Source organism: Pongo pygmaeus, chromosome 15 (assembly GCF_028885625.2).
Source record: "Pongo pygmaeus isolate AG05252 chromosome 15, NHGRI_mPonPyg2-v2.0_pri, whole genome shotgun sequence".
NCBI lineage: Eukaryota > Metazoa > Chordata > Mammalia > Primates > Hominidae > Pongo > Pongo pygmaeus.
This window is the reverse complement of record NC_072388.2, coordinates 73,621,372-73,639,457: the sequence shown is the minus strand read 5'-3', so window position 1 is coordinate 73,639,457 and position 18,086 is coordinate 73,621,372. Positions and strand designations below refer to the sequence as shown.

General features: G+C 42.1%; 1 protein-coding gene across 10 annotated transcripts in view; it reads left to right on the top strand.

The window, feature by feature from the left end:
• The window catches only part of AREL1 (apoptosis resistant E3 ubiquitin protein ligase 1), a 52,334-nt gene that overhangs the window by 4,439 nt on the left and 29,809 nt on the right, over positions 1-18,086 (top strand). For 6 of the 10 annotated variants that reach the window (XM_054448437.2, XM_054448442.2, XM_063651856.1 and 3 more), the window contains exon 2: positions 16,689-16,976. The gene's annotated coding sequence lies outside the window, so the exon portion shown is untranslated. Of the gene's footprint in view, positions 1-7,101; positions 7,121-16,688; positions 16,977-17,860; positions 17,954-18,086 lie in introns of those variants that run through there. The other 4 variants (XM_054448439.2, XM_063651857.1, XM_063651860.1 and 1 more) reach the window with 2 other exon arrangements.

Below are 18,086 nucleotides of genomic sequence, written 5' to 3'. Positions count from 1 at the left end.
TAGTTAACATCTGTTAATTGATTTTCTATGTATTGTACTTTTTGGCCAGAGATTAGATAATCTGTTAATATACAACATATTTTCTGTAATGTCCCCTTGCTTTTATCCAGAGACCCAGAGCATGTTATTTTAACCCCTCTCTTGTCCGCTTTGGGAAGTTCAAATTCAAGGTACACCTGGTATATATGGTAAACCTATTAGGAACAGAAAACAGTTAAAACTTCCCAAGTGTGATCTATTTTTCATGTCTTGGTAAAGAAGAAATCCCAGGTAGGCTGTTCATAGAAAGGGTTAAAAAAGATGTTTAAAAAGTTTTAGGCCAGCATTACCTGAATTGGGGCAATGATTAGGGAGACATGATTAGAATTCTGAGGGGGAGTGAGAATGTAAAGGGGAGCACCATATGTAATTAAATTGTTTTAAATTGTGGAATAATTTTAAATTTATAAAAAAGTTGCAAAGATAGTACAGAGTATTCCTGTATACCTTTCACCCAGCTTCTCCTAATGTTAACTTCTTACATAACCATGGCACATACTGTCACGTCTAAGAAATTAACATTGGTACAATACTATTACTAAACTATAACTTTATTTGGATTTCACAGGTTTCTCCACTAATTTCCTTTTTCTGTACCCAAACTGAATCCAGAATACCACATTCCAGTTAGATCATGTGTAATTTCTTTTTTTTTTTTTTTTCTGAGGCGGAGGTCTTGCTCTGTCGCCCAGGCTGGAGTGCAGTGACGCCATCTCAGCTCACTGCAAGCTCCGCCTCCTGGGTTCACGCCGTTCTCCCGCCTCAGCCTCCCGAGTAGCTGGGACTATAGGTGCCCGTCGCCACGCCCGGCTAATTTTTTGTATTTTTAGTAGAGACGGGGTTTCACCGTGTTAGCCAGGATGGTCTCGATCTTCTGACCTCGTGATCCTCCCGCCTCGGCCTCCCAAAGTGCTGGGATTACAGGCGTGAGCCACCGCGCCCGGCCTGGTAATTTCTTTTTTGAGACAGAGTCGTGCTCTGTCGCCGAGGCTGGAGTGCAGTGGTGCGATCTCGGGTCACTGCAAGCTCCACCTCCCAGGTTCGTGCCATTCTCCTGCTTCAGCCTCCCAAGCAGCTGCTATTACAGGTGCTCGCCGCCACCACACCTGGCTAATTTTTTTTTTTTTTTTTTTTTTTTTGAGACGAGTCTCGCTCTGTCGCCCAGGCTGGAGTGCAGTGGCGTGATCTCGGCTCACTGCAAGCTCCAGGCCTCCTGGGTTCACGCCTTTCTCCTGCCTCAGCCTCCCAAGTAGCTGGGACTACAGGCGCCCACCACCACACCCAGCTAATTTTTTGTATTTTTAGTAGAGACGGGGTTTCAAGGTGTTAGTCAGGAAGGTCTCGATCTCCTAACCTTGTGATCCACCCACCTCGGCCTCCCAAAGTGCTGGGATTACAGGTGTGAGCCACCGTGCCCGGCCATTTTTTGTATTTTTAGTAGAGACGGGATTTCACCGTTTTAGCCAGGGTGGTCTCGATCTCCTGACCTCGTAATCCGCCCACCTCGGCCTTCCAAAGTGCTGGGATTACCAGTGTGATCCACCGCACCCGGCCTCTTTTTTTTTTTAAATGGAGTTTTTTTTTTAGGCTGGAGTTCAATGGCTCCATTTTGGCTCACTGCCGCTTCTGCCTCCTGGGTTCAAACTATTCTCCTGCCTCAGCCTCCCGAGTAGCTGGGATTACAGGCGCCCGCCACCATGCCTGGCTAATTTTTGTATTTTTAGTAGAGATGGGATTTCACCATATTGGCCAGGCTGATCTCGAAATTCTGACCTCAGGTGATCCGCCCGCCTTGGCCTCCCAAAGTGCTGGGATTACAGGCATGAGCCACTGTGCCCGACCAGATCATGTATAATTTTGATAAATAAGTTGGTATTTCCAGTGAGTGCTTTTTCTTTGCTATGTATGTGGTCCAAGAATCCCATCTGACCAGTGTTGAAGAGAGTCATTGACCCTGAGAATAAGTAATACTTCATAGGTAGTGTTTTGTATTCCTTGACCCCCAAAGCATTGTTAACTCTATGGAAGAGTTGGCTTTGCTTCCAGGAGGGTGATGTGAATTTTCCTGAGAAGCTAAGAGCTGATCTTGATTAAGGTATCCATCCATACCCTCTATGCTCACCTCATAGATTTTACTACATGGAAGTATAACTACGTAATTATTTACTTGTCTGTCTTCTTTACTAAGCTTTTATGTTTCTAAAGTGTTGAGGATATTTTACTCATTCTGGAATCTTTAGGGTCCAACATACTGCTTGGCATGTGGTTGCTTCTTAATATGCATTTGAAGAAATTAATAGACCTTTCTTTGGTAAAATTGATTATTAGGTCAACAGAAATTTTGTTTTGAATAGAGGTAAGTGTTGAGTTTCTCCTTCAAATCCAGCTATCTTAGGGTGCCATTTCTGTGGCTAGTTGGGTTTTTCTTCTTGAAATTTTAGCTACAAAATGCTCATTTAAATAACATTGTTTTTCCTTTCAATTATATAAATAATTTATTTTCCTTAAAAATAAGCACAGAATTGAAAGTAATGGATGGTAGTAGAGGCAGAGTTAGCTTTTAAGTATATGTGTGACCATTCCAGTTCCACCCGACTGGGCTGCAGATCTGGCTGTGTGCCTGCCACTTCAGGCGCAGTTAATGGAATAATAGCTTCCTAGACTTATTGAGGGAGACGGCTTGTCAGGTTCAAAGAATTACTTTTAAAATCTTCCTGTTATAGCCAAGATTCAGTGGTCCAAGGTCACCTAAGCATAAAAGCTGCCATGAGATGGGAACATGGGGGCCTGTCCTCTGTGGCTCAGGCATAGTAGAGTCAGTTTTGTGTATAGAAAACACATCAGGATAGGAGGGAAGAGGAAACTGAAGCTAGTATTTTCTAGATTTAGGGTTAAGAATGGGACAGTGACATAGATGAGCCAGTTTTCTCTTTTGTTTTTCTGCCCATGAGGTTACAAAATGAGCAATGGTAAATTCTCACTTCTTGTTTTCCATTATACTTACATTAGCTTTGAATCCCTTTTTCCTGCTTTCTCTAAACTGTGCTGAGAATGAATGGCAAACGACTCCAGAGACAGCTGAATCTAAGCTATGCCTTTGTGTGTAGTATACAAAAAGAAATACAGGTCTGAAGAACTCTGTCTTGTTTTAGAGAGAATGGTGCAATAGAGAGAATCCAAATTGAATTAAGAAATGCAGAATTACTTTTGTCTTGGTTAGCTTAACCTTTATAAGCCTAAATTTTAATTTAACCCGTGAGTGATTATAGGACAACGTTTTCCAGTCTCATCACAGGTTAGAGTGACTCAGTAAGATGGGAATGATCTTATAGAAGACTCTCGTTAAAGCCAGAAGGGTAAGTAGTTTATTGCCCCTGGCTTAACTTTAAGGTGCATGTTCTGGGTTGTGGAATTTAGTTGTTTTAAGAACCAGTATCAGGGGTGCAGAGGTCTTATGTGGATTTGGAGAGAAGTGAGGGACTAAAACCTTGGCTAAACTTAAGCATTCCATTTACTAGATTGAAGAGAGGAAAAATCTGTTAAAATATTAAAATCTTTCCAAATTCAGAAATAGACTATAACTGGGGCCAGGCATGGTGGCTCATGCCTGTAATCCCAGCACTTAGGGAGGCCGAGGTGGGTGAATCACCAGAGGTCGGGAGTTCGAGACCAGCCTGACCAACATGGAGAAACCCCCGTCTCTACTAAAAATACAAAATTAGCTGGGCGTGGTGGCGCATGCCTATAATCCCAGCTACTTGGGAGGCCGAGGCAGGAGAATCGCTTGAACCTTGGAAGGTAAAGGTTGCAGTGAGCCGAGATGGCGCCCTTGCACTCCAGCCTGGGCAACAAGAGCGAAACTCTGTCTCAAAAAAAAAAAACAACAAAAGACTATAACTTAAATAGTGCATGGTAACGTGTGGCATTGAATTTGAAAGAAACAAAGGGAATAAAACTTAATGACTATGAGATAAATGGAATGCAGGAGTTTTAAAAAGTCTTGTTAAAAAATTTGACGAGAGAATTTTCTCTTGTGAAACATTTAGATAAACCTCTAGAAAAAAACCAGGAGAAAATCTTTGTGACCTTGAGCTAGGCAGAGTTTTAAAAAATAGAACACAAAAACCACAAACTATGAAGAAAAAATTTATGTTGGCTTTCATCAAAGTTAGAAACTTTTACTCTTTAAAAAGTGTATTTTCTGTTAAGAAAATGAAGAGGCAAACCACAGAAAATATTTGCAAAATGTTTATCTAATAAAGGACTTATATTTATGTGAAAGGAAAATAAGTCTAGGGGCCCCCAAATCACTAAACTAAAGAGAAAAGTAAAGCTGGGAACTGCTTAGGGCAAATCTGTGTCCCATTCTATTCAAAGTCATCCCTCTACTTACCGAGATAGATGCATATCTGATTGCCTCCTTTGGAAGGGCTAATCAGAAACTCAAAATAATGCAACCATTTTTCTCACCTGGAAGCCCCCCTCCCTATTCCAAGTTGTCCCGCCTTTCTGGACTGAGCCAGTATACATCTTGATTGATGTCTCATGTCTCCCTAAAATGTATAAAAGTAAGCTGTGCCCCAACCACCTTGGGCACATGTCATCAGGACCTCATGAGGCCGTGTCCTGGGCATGCGTCTTCAACCTTGGCAAAATAAACTTTCTAAATTAACTGATACCTTTCTCAGATATTTCACATTTAGAATGTATAAAGAACTCTTACAACTCAATAGTAAGAAGACAAACAGCTTGATTTTTAAAAAAGACAAAAGATTTGAATAGATACTTCAAAGAAACTAATACAAATAACCAATAAACACATGAAAAAAATACTCAATATTGTTAGTCCTTAGGGAAATGCAAATTAAAATCACAATGAGATACCACTTCACATCTATTAGAATGGGTAAAATTAAAAGACAGTACCAAGTGTTGGTGGATGTAGAGCAACCTGCCTCTTGTGCATGGCTGGTGGAAATGCAAAGTGGTCCAGCCACTTTGGTAAACAGTTTGGCAGTTTCTTGTAAGTTAAATAGATACTTACCATATGACCCAGCAATCCCATTCTTAGATATTTACCCAAGAGAAATGAAAGCATGTGTCTACACAGACTTGTAGCTTAATGTTCATAGCAGCTTTATCCACGATACCACCAAACTGGATATAACCCAAATGTCCTTCATCTGGTGAATGGATAAACAGATTGCATTAAATGTATGTCCATTTAATGGAGTACTACTCTGCAGGAAAAAGGAGTGAACTACCGAAACGTGTAACAACATGTATGAATCTTAAGAACCATTATGCTAAGTGAAAAAATGCTACACACGAAGGACTACATTTTGTGTGTGATACAAATGTATTTCTATGTACCTTTTGAATGTATTCACCTGGATATCCTGTAGACACTCCAAACTTAATATGTTTAATTCTCATTATCTTTTGATATGGTTTGGCTGTGTCCCCACCCAAATCTCACCTTGAATTTTAGCTCCCATAATTCCCATTGTTGTGGGAGGGACCCAGTGGGAGATAATTGAATCATGGGGTGGTTTCCCTCATACTGTTCTCACGGTAGTGAATAAGTCTCACAATATCTGTTGATCTTATAAGGGGTTTCCCCTTTCGCTTGGCTCTCATTGTCTCTTGCCTGCTGCCATGTAAGACATGCCTTTTGCCTTCTGACATGGTTGTGAGGCCTCCCAGCCATGTGGAACTATGAGTCCATTCAGCCTTTTTTCTTTATAAATTACCCAGTCTCTAGTATGTCTTTATCAGCAGTGTGAAAATGGACTAATAGAGTAAATTGGTACTGGGAGTGAGGCGGTGCTGTAAAGATACCTGAAAATGTGGAAGCAACTTTGGAACTGGGTAATAGGCAGAGGTTAGAACAGTTTGGAGGGCTCAGAGGAAGACAGGAAAATGTGGGAAAGTTTGAAACTTCCTGGAGACTTGTTGAATTACTTTGAACAAAATGGTGATGATATGGACATTGAAATCCAGGCTGAGGTGGTCTCAGATGGAGATGAGGAATTTGTTGGGAACTGGAGCAAAGGTCACTCTTGTTATGCTTTAGCAAAGAGACTGGAAGCATTTTGCTTCTGGCCTAGAAATCTGTGGAACTTTGAGCTTGAGAGAGATGATCTGAAATGGGAACTTAACGTTTAAAAGGGAAGCAGAGCATAAAAGTTTGGAAAATTTGCAGCCTGACAGTGGCGATAGAAAAGAAAAACCCATTTTTTGAGGAGAAATTCAAGCTGGGTACAGAAATTTGCATAAATAAAGAGGAGCTAAATCACCAAGACAATGGGGAAAGTGTCTCCAGGGTATGTCAGAGGTTTTCATAGCAGCCACTCCCATCACAGACCTGGAGGCCTAGGAGGAAAAAATGGTTTTGAAGGCAGGGCCCAGGTCCCCCCGCTGTGTGCGGTGTGGGGACTTGGTGCCCTGTGCCCTAGTTGCTCCAGCTGTGGCCGAAAGGAGCCAAGGTACAGCTTGGGCTGTCGCTTCAGAAGGTGCAAGCCCCAAGCCTTGGCAGCTTACACGTGATGTTGAGCCTGTGGGTACACAGAAGTCAAGAATTGAGGTTTGAGAACCTCTGCCTGGATTTCAGAGGGTATATGGAAACTCCTGAATGTTTAGGCAGAAGTCTGCTATGGGGTGGGGCCCTCATGGAGAACCTCTGCTAGGGCAATGTGGGAGGGAAATGTGGGCTTGAAGCTCCCACACAGAGTCCCCACTGGGGCACTGTCTAGTGGAGCTGTGAGAAGAGGGCCACTGTCCTCCAGACCCCAGAGTGGTAGATTCACTGACAGTTTGTACCATGTGCCTGGAAAAGCCTCAGGCACTCAGTGCTAGCCCGTGAAAGCAGCTGGGGAGGAGGCTGTACCCTGCAAAGCCACGGGGTGGAGCTGCCCCAGACCATGGGAACCCACCTCTTGCATCAGCGTGACCAGGATGTGAGACATGGAGTCAAAGGAGATCATTTTGGAGCTTTGAGATTTGACTGCCCTGCTGGATTTTGGACTTGCATGGGACCTGCAGCCCCTTTGTTTTGGCCAATTTCTCCCATTTGGAACAGGTATATTTACCCATTGCCTGTACTCCCATTGTATCTAGAAAGTAACTAACTTGATTTTGATTTTACAGGGTCATAGGCAGAAGGGACTTGCCTTGTCTCAGATGAGACTTTGGATTGTGAACTTTGAGTTAATACTGAAATGAGTTAAGACTTTGGAGGACTGTTGGGAAGGCATGATTGGTTTTGAAATGTGAGGACATGGGATTTGGGAGGGGCCAGGGGTGGAATGATATGATTTGGCTGTGTCCCCATCCAAATCTCATCTTGAATTATAGTTCCCATAATTCTCATGTGTTATGGGAGGGATCCAGTGGGAGATAATTGAATCACGGAGGCAGTTTCCCCAATACTGTTCTTGTGGTAGTGAATAAGTCTCTCAAGATCTGATGATTTTATAAGGGGTTTCTCTTTTCGCTTGGCTCTCATTCTGTCTTGCCTGCTGCCATGTAAGACATGCCTTTCACCTTCCACCGTGATTTGTGAGGCCTCCCCAGCCACATGGAACTGTGGGTTCATTAAACCTCTTTTTCTTTATAAATTAACCAGTCTCTGGATATGTCTTTATCAGCAGCATGAAAATGGACTAATACATCTTTTCTTTCATGTTTGCTTTGCCTCCTTAATTCTCCTTCATTTATCCAGGCTCCCAACCATAGAAAATTTGCCTTTTTCCTTGGCTTCTTCCTCTTGTTTATTCATTTGACTTCACAGATCATTGATCCTGTTGCTTCTGAGAGCATAAAGCAGGACAGCAACCCATCCAGGGTTGGTTCCCAACTTGCACCCTAAGCCCTGGCTACCCTCAACCAATGTGACTAATGAGGGTCTACGTTGGACCCTGTCTATATTGTGGCCAGTGTATAGCTACTCCATTGGACCAGTAGCCCCTTATCTTGTGCTCATTAATGGGTCTGTCCCCCTTCAGAGTCTTTCACATTGTCCCCAGAGTTACTTCATTTAAAATGTGTGATCCTTTTTCTCTCTTGGTTAAAAAACATCTTTTGTTTTTTTGTTGCTTAAAGTCTAAAATGAAGTCATATTTCTTTAACATTCCTTTTTTTTTTTTTGAGAGGGACTCTCGCTCTGTTGCCCAGACTGGAGTGTAGTAGCGTGATCTCAGCTTACTGCAACCTCCGCCTCCCGGGTTCAAGCAATTCTCCTGCCTCAGCTTCCCCAGTAGCTGGGAATACAGGCGCATGCCACCATGCCCAGCTAATTTTTTTGTATTTTTAGTAGAGACAGGGTTTCACTATGTTAGCCAGAATGGTCTCGATCTCCTGACCTCGTGATTGACCTGCCTCGGCCTCCCCAAATGCTGGAATTACAGGTGTGAGCCACAGCACCTGGCTAAAATTCCAAATTAAATATTTCTGAGCTTAATTCTTCCTATCCCAAGAATAATATCTTTTTCCCCCCTTCTGGAAGTTCTTTTTGATACATCAGTATTCCCAGTTAAGAGCAGAGAAAGAGTGTAAGCTCTGGAATCACATTGCTTGACTTCTTCACTGATAAACTGGGTGGCTACAGGCAAGTTATTTTAGCTTTCTGTGCTTCTGTTTCCTAATCTATAAAATATGGATAAAGTATGCTTTCCTCATATGGTTGATGTGAGAGTTAAATGAGATAATATAGATGAAGCACTTTATACAGTGCCTGGCACATAGTAAGTTCTCATTAAATGTCGATTCTTGTTATCATCATCCTTCAGAGAACACTGGAAAATCCATTATTTTGGATTGTTGCTGTAGTTATTTCCACATGGAATCTCTCTGGAAAACCAGTGAGTCCTTCAGGTAGATTCAAGCCATCTTCCTCACTTACTGTGGGTTGAGCTGTTGTGGCCTGGCACAAACCACCCTCATAACCTGGCAACCCAGCAGCCTGGTCTGTGCATAGAGCCTTGTCCCCCAAGGCACTCCATGTCACCTGGGTGTAAAGTTTTAGTCTCAAGCAATTCTCCTTGTCCTTATTCTCCAAGTCTTGCTCCCCAAGAGCAGCAGATTCGTTCCTTTTCTCAGTGCATCTCCATTTTACATATGAGGCAACTGAAGAGAAGTTTACAGCAAGTCCTCACTTGATGTCGATAGGTTCTTGGAAACTTCTACTTCAAACAAAATGATGTATATTGATAACCAGTTTTACCATGGTTATCAATTGGCTAATTGATATAAACAAGAATTAAGTTCCTATGGCATATTTCTGGTCACAAAAATATCACCAAACTATTTTAAATAAAGACCAGAACATAATATACATATTAAAATAAATGAGAGCAGTATGTATAAGAAAGATTGATAAAAACAAGTTAGATAATTATAACATTTACCCAATTATTCCAGTCCACGATTGAGGGTGGCCAGGGCTTAGGGTGCAAGTTGGGAACCAGCGCTGGATGGGACGCCATTCTATTGCAGGGCTCTCTCGCTTGTGCGCTGTCTCTCTCTTTCTCTCTTGCTCGTGCTCTCTCTCTCTCTCTCACACACACACACATACACACACACACACACACACACACACCCCCCTCACCGTCACTTAGACTGGGACACTTTAGACATGCCAGTTAACTCTGAAGCGCACATCTTTGGGATGTGGGAGGAAATCCAAGTATCCAGAGAAAACCCACACAGAGAATGTGTGAACTCCACACATTGGTGCCTGCCAAGAGTCAATTTTTTTACTCTTCAGAATCATAAGAAAACAGTGTTGAATGAAACTGATGTCGTTTGAGGACCTGCTGTAACTTGTCTAAGATCATTCAGTAGTAAGATTCATGCTCTTAACCACTACATGGTAATCATCCTAGTTTAGCCCCAGGTGGTCTTTCTAAACACTGGTTTTTTTTGGAGGCAAAGTCTTGCTCTTCACAAGGTCTGAAGTGTAGTGGAGCAGTCAGGGCTCACTGCAGCCTCAGTCTCCTGGGCTCAAATGATCCTCCCACCTCAGCCTCCTGAGTAGCTGGGACCATGGGTGCATACCGCCACACCCAGCTTTTTTTTTTTTTAGAGATGGGATCTCACTATGTTACCCAGATTGGTCTTGAACTCCTGGGCGCAAGCCATTCTCTCACCTCAGCCTCCCAAAGTGCTGGGATTACAGGTATGAACCACCATGCCCAGCCTGCTTACTCATTCTTAAGTAATCAGCTGTGTTGTCTCTGCTTTTCCACTTGCGCATACAGTTACTTCTCCTTCCTCTGCCCTCCATACTTTGCTTATTCCTCTTTTCTGGCACTTGCAACATTGCATTGTCCTTCTCCCATGGCGGACCAAGTTCATCGAGGTTAAGAAAGCACCCTGTCTTATTTATCCTTGTGACTTTAGCTTTTAGCACACAGCCCGGCATATAGCAAATGCTCAAGAAATGTGAAATGAATGAAGAATGAACGATGCAGAGGAACCTATAGATGTTGGTAGTCTGTGAATTATAGAGTGAATTAGACTGTAACCCTATTTCATGCCTCCCAGATTTGGGCATCATGGCATGCAAGAATGTTCTAGAAGCCAGAAGATAAATGACACGTGTTCCTGCAGCAAAAGATTTTAGGCAAAGAGAAAATAAATATAGATATCTAGGATGGGGAAACATAGCAGAAAAATAATATCATTTAAAATGTGAGTATATGGTATGAGTAAGGTAATGCACAGTAGATCAGAAGTTGAGTGAGGGTTTTGGCTCAAGTACTTCTAGTGGTAAAGGATATGTTAACTCCTTGGTGCTGGGAGCAGAGGCCCAAGCAGCCTTTCTGTTCAAGTTCAGAATATCTATGAATATATTCAACATATCCATGTTTTATCTTTAGAAATTCATGCAAATATTACATTCTGTTTTGTTATCTATGAATTTGATTTAACATGAAATTTTTTTCCCCCCAGTCATTCATCCTCTAGTGAAATAGATGCCGTGGGAACATGGATCATTTATCCTCTGGCTTCTAGCACATTCTAGCATGCCCCAATGTCCAAATCTGGGAGTTATAGAACAAGGTACAGTCTAATATGGCAGCACAGTGGATTTCTGTGATTTGGGGGATTGCCTGCTCAGGAGTAGTATGTCATGGAACTGAGGAGAGTGAGTTCATCCTGTTCTGACTAATGAGGCTGTCCCTGGAAGGCTGCAGTCATTTGGAGGCACCTCATTACCAGATCGTTGGGGATCAGCTGGAGAGAGTTCACAGAAGACCCACAGGAATGATTAAGAGACTGGAGGGGCTGACTGATGAAGAAAGTATAAATGAAAACCATGTAACTTGGCTAAACCACGATAGCAGAAATAGACAACTGTATAAATATCTCAAGAGTATAAACTTGATGGAGGAGGGCAATCTTTTATGGTGGGATTTTGGGTTGGGGAGTATAAACCAAGAGTGGAATTAAGCCATAGTAAATGTAAACTGATAATCCAAAGTGTCTGATATATTCTTGAAACCTCCTTAGTTAGACCACCCTAACCTGTGCGCTTTTTGAAAATTGAATAGTTTGTTTTTTTAAGTTCATGTCCCTGGACTCATGGCTGGTGCTTCTCTGTGGAGAATGCTGGAGATTGCATCTTACACAGCAAACGCCTTTCTTTTGTCTTGTCATTTGGTGGACATCAGTAGGTGATATCAGAACTTCTGTGTGCTGCCACTAGCTTTGTATGCACCAAAATTTTGAAATGGACTTTTACATCTGTTTTTCATGGCTGTGTGTGTGTTTGTGTGTGTGTGTGTGTGTGTGTGGACAGGATCTCTCTCTCTGTTACCCAGGCTAGAGTACAGTGGTGTGGTGTGATCACAGCTCACTGTAGCCTCAAACTTCTGGGCTTAGGAGATCCTCCTGCCTTAGATTTTAAGTAGCTAGGACAACAGGGGCATGCTACCACGCCCAGCTAATTTATTTTATTTTATTATTTTATTTTATTTTTTGAGACGAAGTCTTGCTTTGTCACCCAGGATGGAGTGCAGTGGCGCAATCTTGGCTCACTACAACTTCCGCCTCCCAGGTTCAAGTGGTTCTCCTGCCTCAGTCTCCTGAGTAGCTGGGATTACAGGTGTGCACCACCATGCCTGGCTAATTTTTGTATTTTAGTAGTGACGGGGTTTTGCCATGTTGGCCAGGCTGGTCTTGAACTCCTGACCTCAGGTGATCTGCCCACATTGACCTCCCAAAGTGCTGGGATTACAGGCATGAGCCACCATGCCTGACCAATTTATTTTTATTTTTTTAGAGAGGACCCAGTCTGGTTTCAACTCCTAGGCTCAAGTGATCTTCCCAGTTCAGCCTCCTAAAGTGTTGGGAATACAGGTGTGCACTACTGCACCTGGCCTTTCGCAGCTTTTTAGAATAGCACTTTAGAAGTAGAGACTGAGTTAGTAGTATGTATTATAGTAATTTTAGCAACCCGGATACAGTATTTGGTCCCCGAGATACTAGTTTTAGGAAATATTAGCCTTGATCAAATGCAAGCGTGATCGTATGAAATACATACTTTGGAAAATGACTGTGTAAAATTCCTAATTGGGGTACAGGAAGAATAAAGCCATCAAGTCATAGTTGAAACTAGATGTATTTGCATAACATTGCAAGTTTTGTAGTTCTTTTCCTAAGAGGAGATGGTAGAACTGGAAGAAAATGATTTTTATGCTTTCTTTGATTTAGAAAAATGTATTTGTTTATATAAGGTAGTTATGTAACTTTAAGACTAAGACCTCTACACCTGGAATTGGTACACTTTTTCAATAAAGCATCAGATAGTAAAGTTTTGTGGGCCATATGTCTCTGCTGCAACTACTCAACTCTGCCATTGTGCAAAAGCAGCCACAGATACTATGTAAATGAATGAACTTGGCTGTTTTCACAAAAACAGGTGGCTGTCAGGATTTGGCCTGCTGACTTGACCTGGATTCTCACTTCTGAAAGCGTGGTCTAGGAGACCAGCAGCATCAGCATTACCTGTGAACCTGTTAGAGATACAGAATGTTGAGCCCCTTCTCATACTGATTGCTCTAGAGTCTAAACCATGTTTCTCAAACTTCAGCATACATAGGACTCACCTGGGGATCTTGTGAAAGTACAGACTCTGAGATAGCAGGGCTGAACACCATACTAGCCATGGGGAGGCAATGATATGACCTGGTCAGTGTTCCTTGGGGAGTCCACAATCTATTAGGAGAGACTGCTATATAAACAAATAATTTCAATACAGACTAGTAAATGCTATAACAGAGGTATCTTTAGCAGAGGAGTACCACAAAGGAGGAAGTGGTTGATTCTGTCTGGTGTGGGAAGAGTCCTCAGAGAGGCCTTGGAGCAGGACCAGAGAAGGGGGAGTGCTTGAGTTGAGTTTTGAAGCTCAGTAGAGGTACTGAAGCATTGTGGTGAGCATGGTAGCTCATGGTAGGGACAGTAAAGCTTACATTACAACTAGGAGTTATTTGATTTAATAATCAAATAGCTGATCACAGGGTTGGAAACTTGCTAAGATCATAGTGAATAGAAATAAAAATTCAGGCCGGGTGTGGTGGCTCATTCCTGTAATCCTAGCACTTTGGGAAGCTGAGGCGGGCGAATCACCTGTGATCGGGAGTTCAAGACCAGCCTGGCCAACGTGGTGTAACCCTGCCTCTGCCAAAAATACAAAAACTAGCTGGGCATAGTAGTACGCACCTGTAGTCCCAGCTACTAGGGAGGCTGAGGCAAGAGAATCGCTTGAACCCAGGAGGTGGAGGTTGTAGTGAGGTAGTGAGCCAAGATCATGCCACTGCACTCCAGCCTGGGCAACAGAACAAGACTCTTTATCTCAAAAAAAAAAAAAAAAAAAAAAGAAAAAGAAAAGTTCAGTACAATCTGTTATCTTAATTTCTTTATACCATTTTCTTTCTTTCTTTTTTTTTTTTTTTTTTTTTTTTTTTGAGACGGAGTCTCACTCTATCGCCCAGGCTGGAGTGCAATGGCCTGATCTTGGCTCACTGCAAACTCTGCCTCCCGGGTTCACACCATTCTCCTGCCTTAGCCTCCCGAGTAGCTAGGACTACAGGCAGCTGCCACCGCACCCAGCTAATTTTTTGTATTTTTAGTAGAGACGGGATTTCACCGTGTTAGCCAGGATGGTCTTGATCTCCTGACCTCGTGATCCGCCTGCCTCAGCCTCCCAAAGTGCTGGGATTACAGGCGTGAGCCACCGCGCCTAGTCTCTTTATACTATTTTCTTATTTGAAAAAAGGATAACTTGCCCATTCTCTCTCTTATTTAAGGAAAATCAGTCCCCCCCAAAAATGTGTTCTCCAGAAATAGAAACTTTTTACATGTCCTTGCAACATTAAGAATTTGAAAAACACTAAAAGGTACAGGTAGAAAATAAAAATTATTTATAATTCCATATACCAAGAGATGATCACTATTAATATTTTTATATTTTTCCTTTCAGTCTTCTTTATGTAATGTTATATTTCTAAATTTGGGCTTGTGCTACATAAACAGTTTTGTGCCTGCTTTTTTATTTAACATTTTATTTGTAAGCATTTCCGTATGTTGTTTATTCCTTAAAAGTGTCATTTAAAAATTCCTTATATAGTATTCTACATAGGGATCTCTTATAGCTTACGTATATAGTCTGTTGTTTGTGGATCCTTTAAGCTGGTTCCAATAGCCGGTTGACCCAGGTTTTGGCTCTTGTATTTGGCAAGTCTGTTGGCATTATTTATTTATTTATTTATTTATTTTGAGACTGGGTCTGGCTCTGTTGCCCAGGCTGGAGTGCAGTGGCATGATCGCGGCTCACTGCAACCTCTGCCTCCTGGGCTCAAGCCAACCCCCCATCTCAGCCTCCAAGTAACTGAGACCACAGGCGCCTGCCGCCATGCCTGGCTAATTTTTGTATTTTTTGTAGAGACGGGGTTTTATTATGTCGCCCAGGCTGGTCTTGAACTCTTGGGCTCAAGTGATCCACTTGCCTTGGCCCCGCAAAGTGCTGGGATTACAGGCGTGGACTACTGTGCCTGGTCATGTTGCCGTATTTTAAACTAAATACATATACTTATTTATTTTTAATGATAAAAGTTTGCCAACTTAATTTCATTTACTGGTCTTCACTCATTCTGTTCTTTTAGCATCTTGTGCTTTCTTCCTTGGTTTCCCATAGTGGAGAGGCAGTAGAGTAGTCATTAAAAGCATGGATTCTGGGTCCAGGTTGTGTGAGTTTGACTCAGCTCTATTACTCACTGTGTGTTTTCTTGGAAAAGTACTTTAACCTTTCTGTGTCCCAGTTTCCTCATCTGTAAAATAGGGATAATTGTATCTGTGTTAAAACAGGGATAATTGTATCTGTGTTAAAATAGGGATAATTGTATCTGTGAGTTTATATGTATGAAGCACTGAGAACAGTTCCTGCCATATGGTAAGACTGTCTCTTCATTTACTAATTAGTAGTCTCTTCTCATTTGTCTTATGGTGGCTGTTTGTGTATGCATTGCCATAAACCCCCTTTCTGCTACATTTTTGGTTCATGAATATCTTCGAGAGTTATAAACTGACTTTACTGGACTTTATTTAGTGACTTTATTTTGAAAGTTCACAGATTTTCCCCTGACTCGTAGTAGCAGATTTTACTGTTTTAAATATAAAATCAACTTTATTTAAGCATGTCTTGGAAATGCGTATGTGGGCACGAAGGGAGCAGACTGCATAGGCTGATAGATTGGGCTTTAAAGCTCTTTGGAGGTTTCTCCTTTCCAGCTGAATATTGTCTCGATTCCTTATCATGGCATATAAGGCCGTGCGTAACCTGGTTCTGCCTATGCTTTCATCTCACTTGTCTTCGTGGTTGCTCCAGACCCTGTGCTGCAGCCCCATTATATTCAAACTGGGTATGTGGTTGTGCCGAAGGTTACTCTTTAAAAGTCTGTGGCCTAGTTTGCTTCTACTGAAGAATGGACTCACACCTGTAATCCCAGCACTTTGGGAGGCCAAGGCAGGAGGATTTCTTGAGCTTAGGAGTTCGAGACTAGCCTGAGCAACATGGCAAAACCCCGTCTCTACAAAAAACACAAAAAATTAGCCAGGTGCGGTAGTGCACGCCTGTAGTCCCAGCTACTTGGGAGGCTGAGGCGGGAGGATGGCTTGAGCCCAGGAGGTCAAGGCTGCAGTGAGCTGTAATCATGCCACTGCACTCCAACCTGGGTGACAGACAAAGACCCTGTCTCAAAACAAGAAGAAAAACAAAAAAACTGTCTAATTCTGAAGCTCAATGCTCTTAACCTCTACGCTGAATCATGAAAAAGAATAAAGTCATAAGGATAGGGAAGTATTTGGGGACACTGAACTGAAGGAAGCTCTGGCACTTCTCAGCTGAAGACATAGTTATAGACAGTGAGGTTGCCAGTTGACTTTTCTTGTGGAGTTGGAGAGAGGCCTCAAGGAAACTGTGTGGAGTTTTAATTGAGAATGCTTGGTCAGAGTTTACCAATTCTTGGTTATTTTTAGTGTCCCAGGGTTTCCACTGCCTGTTCTACCTTCTCTGTGTTTTTTTTCTGAGGAATCTTTTTCAGAAATAAAAACCTGTTCCAACTAACCCTGTTTTCTTTTTTGGACAGGATCCTGGGGCATCCTTTGGCAGTCGATTGCACCCTGCACTAGAGAGAAGTCCAGGAATGATATATTCTTGGGCTATATTTCTCTACCCTGGAATTCATCCAGTTCATCCCAGAAACACTGACCTGGTTACTGTGACAAAGTCTGATGGATAGACCCTTTCTGTTGACCTCGTGGCGTTTTTCTTTCATGTGGAAGTTGGAAGACAAGGTGAAAGGGGCCAAAAGTTATCTGCTTTGGTGAATAGGAGTGCTCTACTTGGTTCTCAGAACATGGGCCCTCGTTTAAAGGTAAGGTAACAGACTGAGTTAAGCTTTAGTTATTGGGATGTAGAACATGGATCCAGTGACCAATTCCTGAGCCTTTTCAGCAAGGGATAGCTGTTAAAGTATACAGTTGCAGTGAGAATTGACTTTGTCCCCAGCAGAGCAATTTTAAATATGAAGAAACCAGTTCTCCATTTTTGGGAAATGACTTTTTCACAACTGGTTTTCAATGTTGGGGCTACAATTTAGTTGCTACTGTAATTAAAAATCTTTATACTACAAAAAAGCAGAGGATTTTAGATATGTATGTTAATCAACTTTCTAACGTCCCTTGAGACAGATATTTTCAAGTATTTTTCCCCTTTTGTAGGTAATGTGAGCCAAAATGCTATAGTATTAAGCAACCAGACCAGGATCCTTCGTAAGCAAGTGATATTTCTGCACTAGAGAATTGGCATTGCATTCCACTTTTCTTTGTCATGCTTTATTTATATTTCAAAAGGTTAAAAAAGAGCCATAAGAGTTTATCTTTCTAATTTTAGCCTTGCTGTGAGATTCCTCACAGTAAGATTTGATAGTGCTTTCTCATGCTTTGTTTTACCTGTTTTCATAAATCTTTTTTTCCCCAAATACTTCACTATCCTTATGACTATTCTTTTTCATGATTCACAGTAGAGGTTAAGAGCATTGAGCTTCAGAGTTAGACGTAGGCTTTTTTTTTTTTTTTTTTTTTTAAATGGAGACAGGGTCTTTCTCTGTCAACCACGCTGGAGTGCAGTAGCACAATCATGGCTCACTGCAGCCTTGACCTCCTAGGCTCAAGCAGTCCTCCCGCCTTAGCCTCCCAAGTAGCTGGGACTACAGGCGTGCACTATGACATCCTAATTTTTTATTTGTATTTTTTGTAGAGACGGGGTTTTGCCATGTTGCTCAGGCTGGTCCCAAGCTCTTGAGCTCAAGTGATCCTCCTGCCTTGGCTTCCCAAAGTGCTGGGATTACAGGTATGAGCCGCCATGCCCTGCTAGGCTTTCCCAGCCAGGCTTGAATCTCAACTCTGTCACTTACCCCAATGTGAGATGTTCAGCAACCTTAAGCCCAGCTTAAAAAAAAAAAAAATCCATAAAACGAGAATAA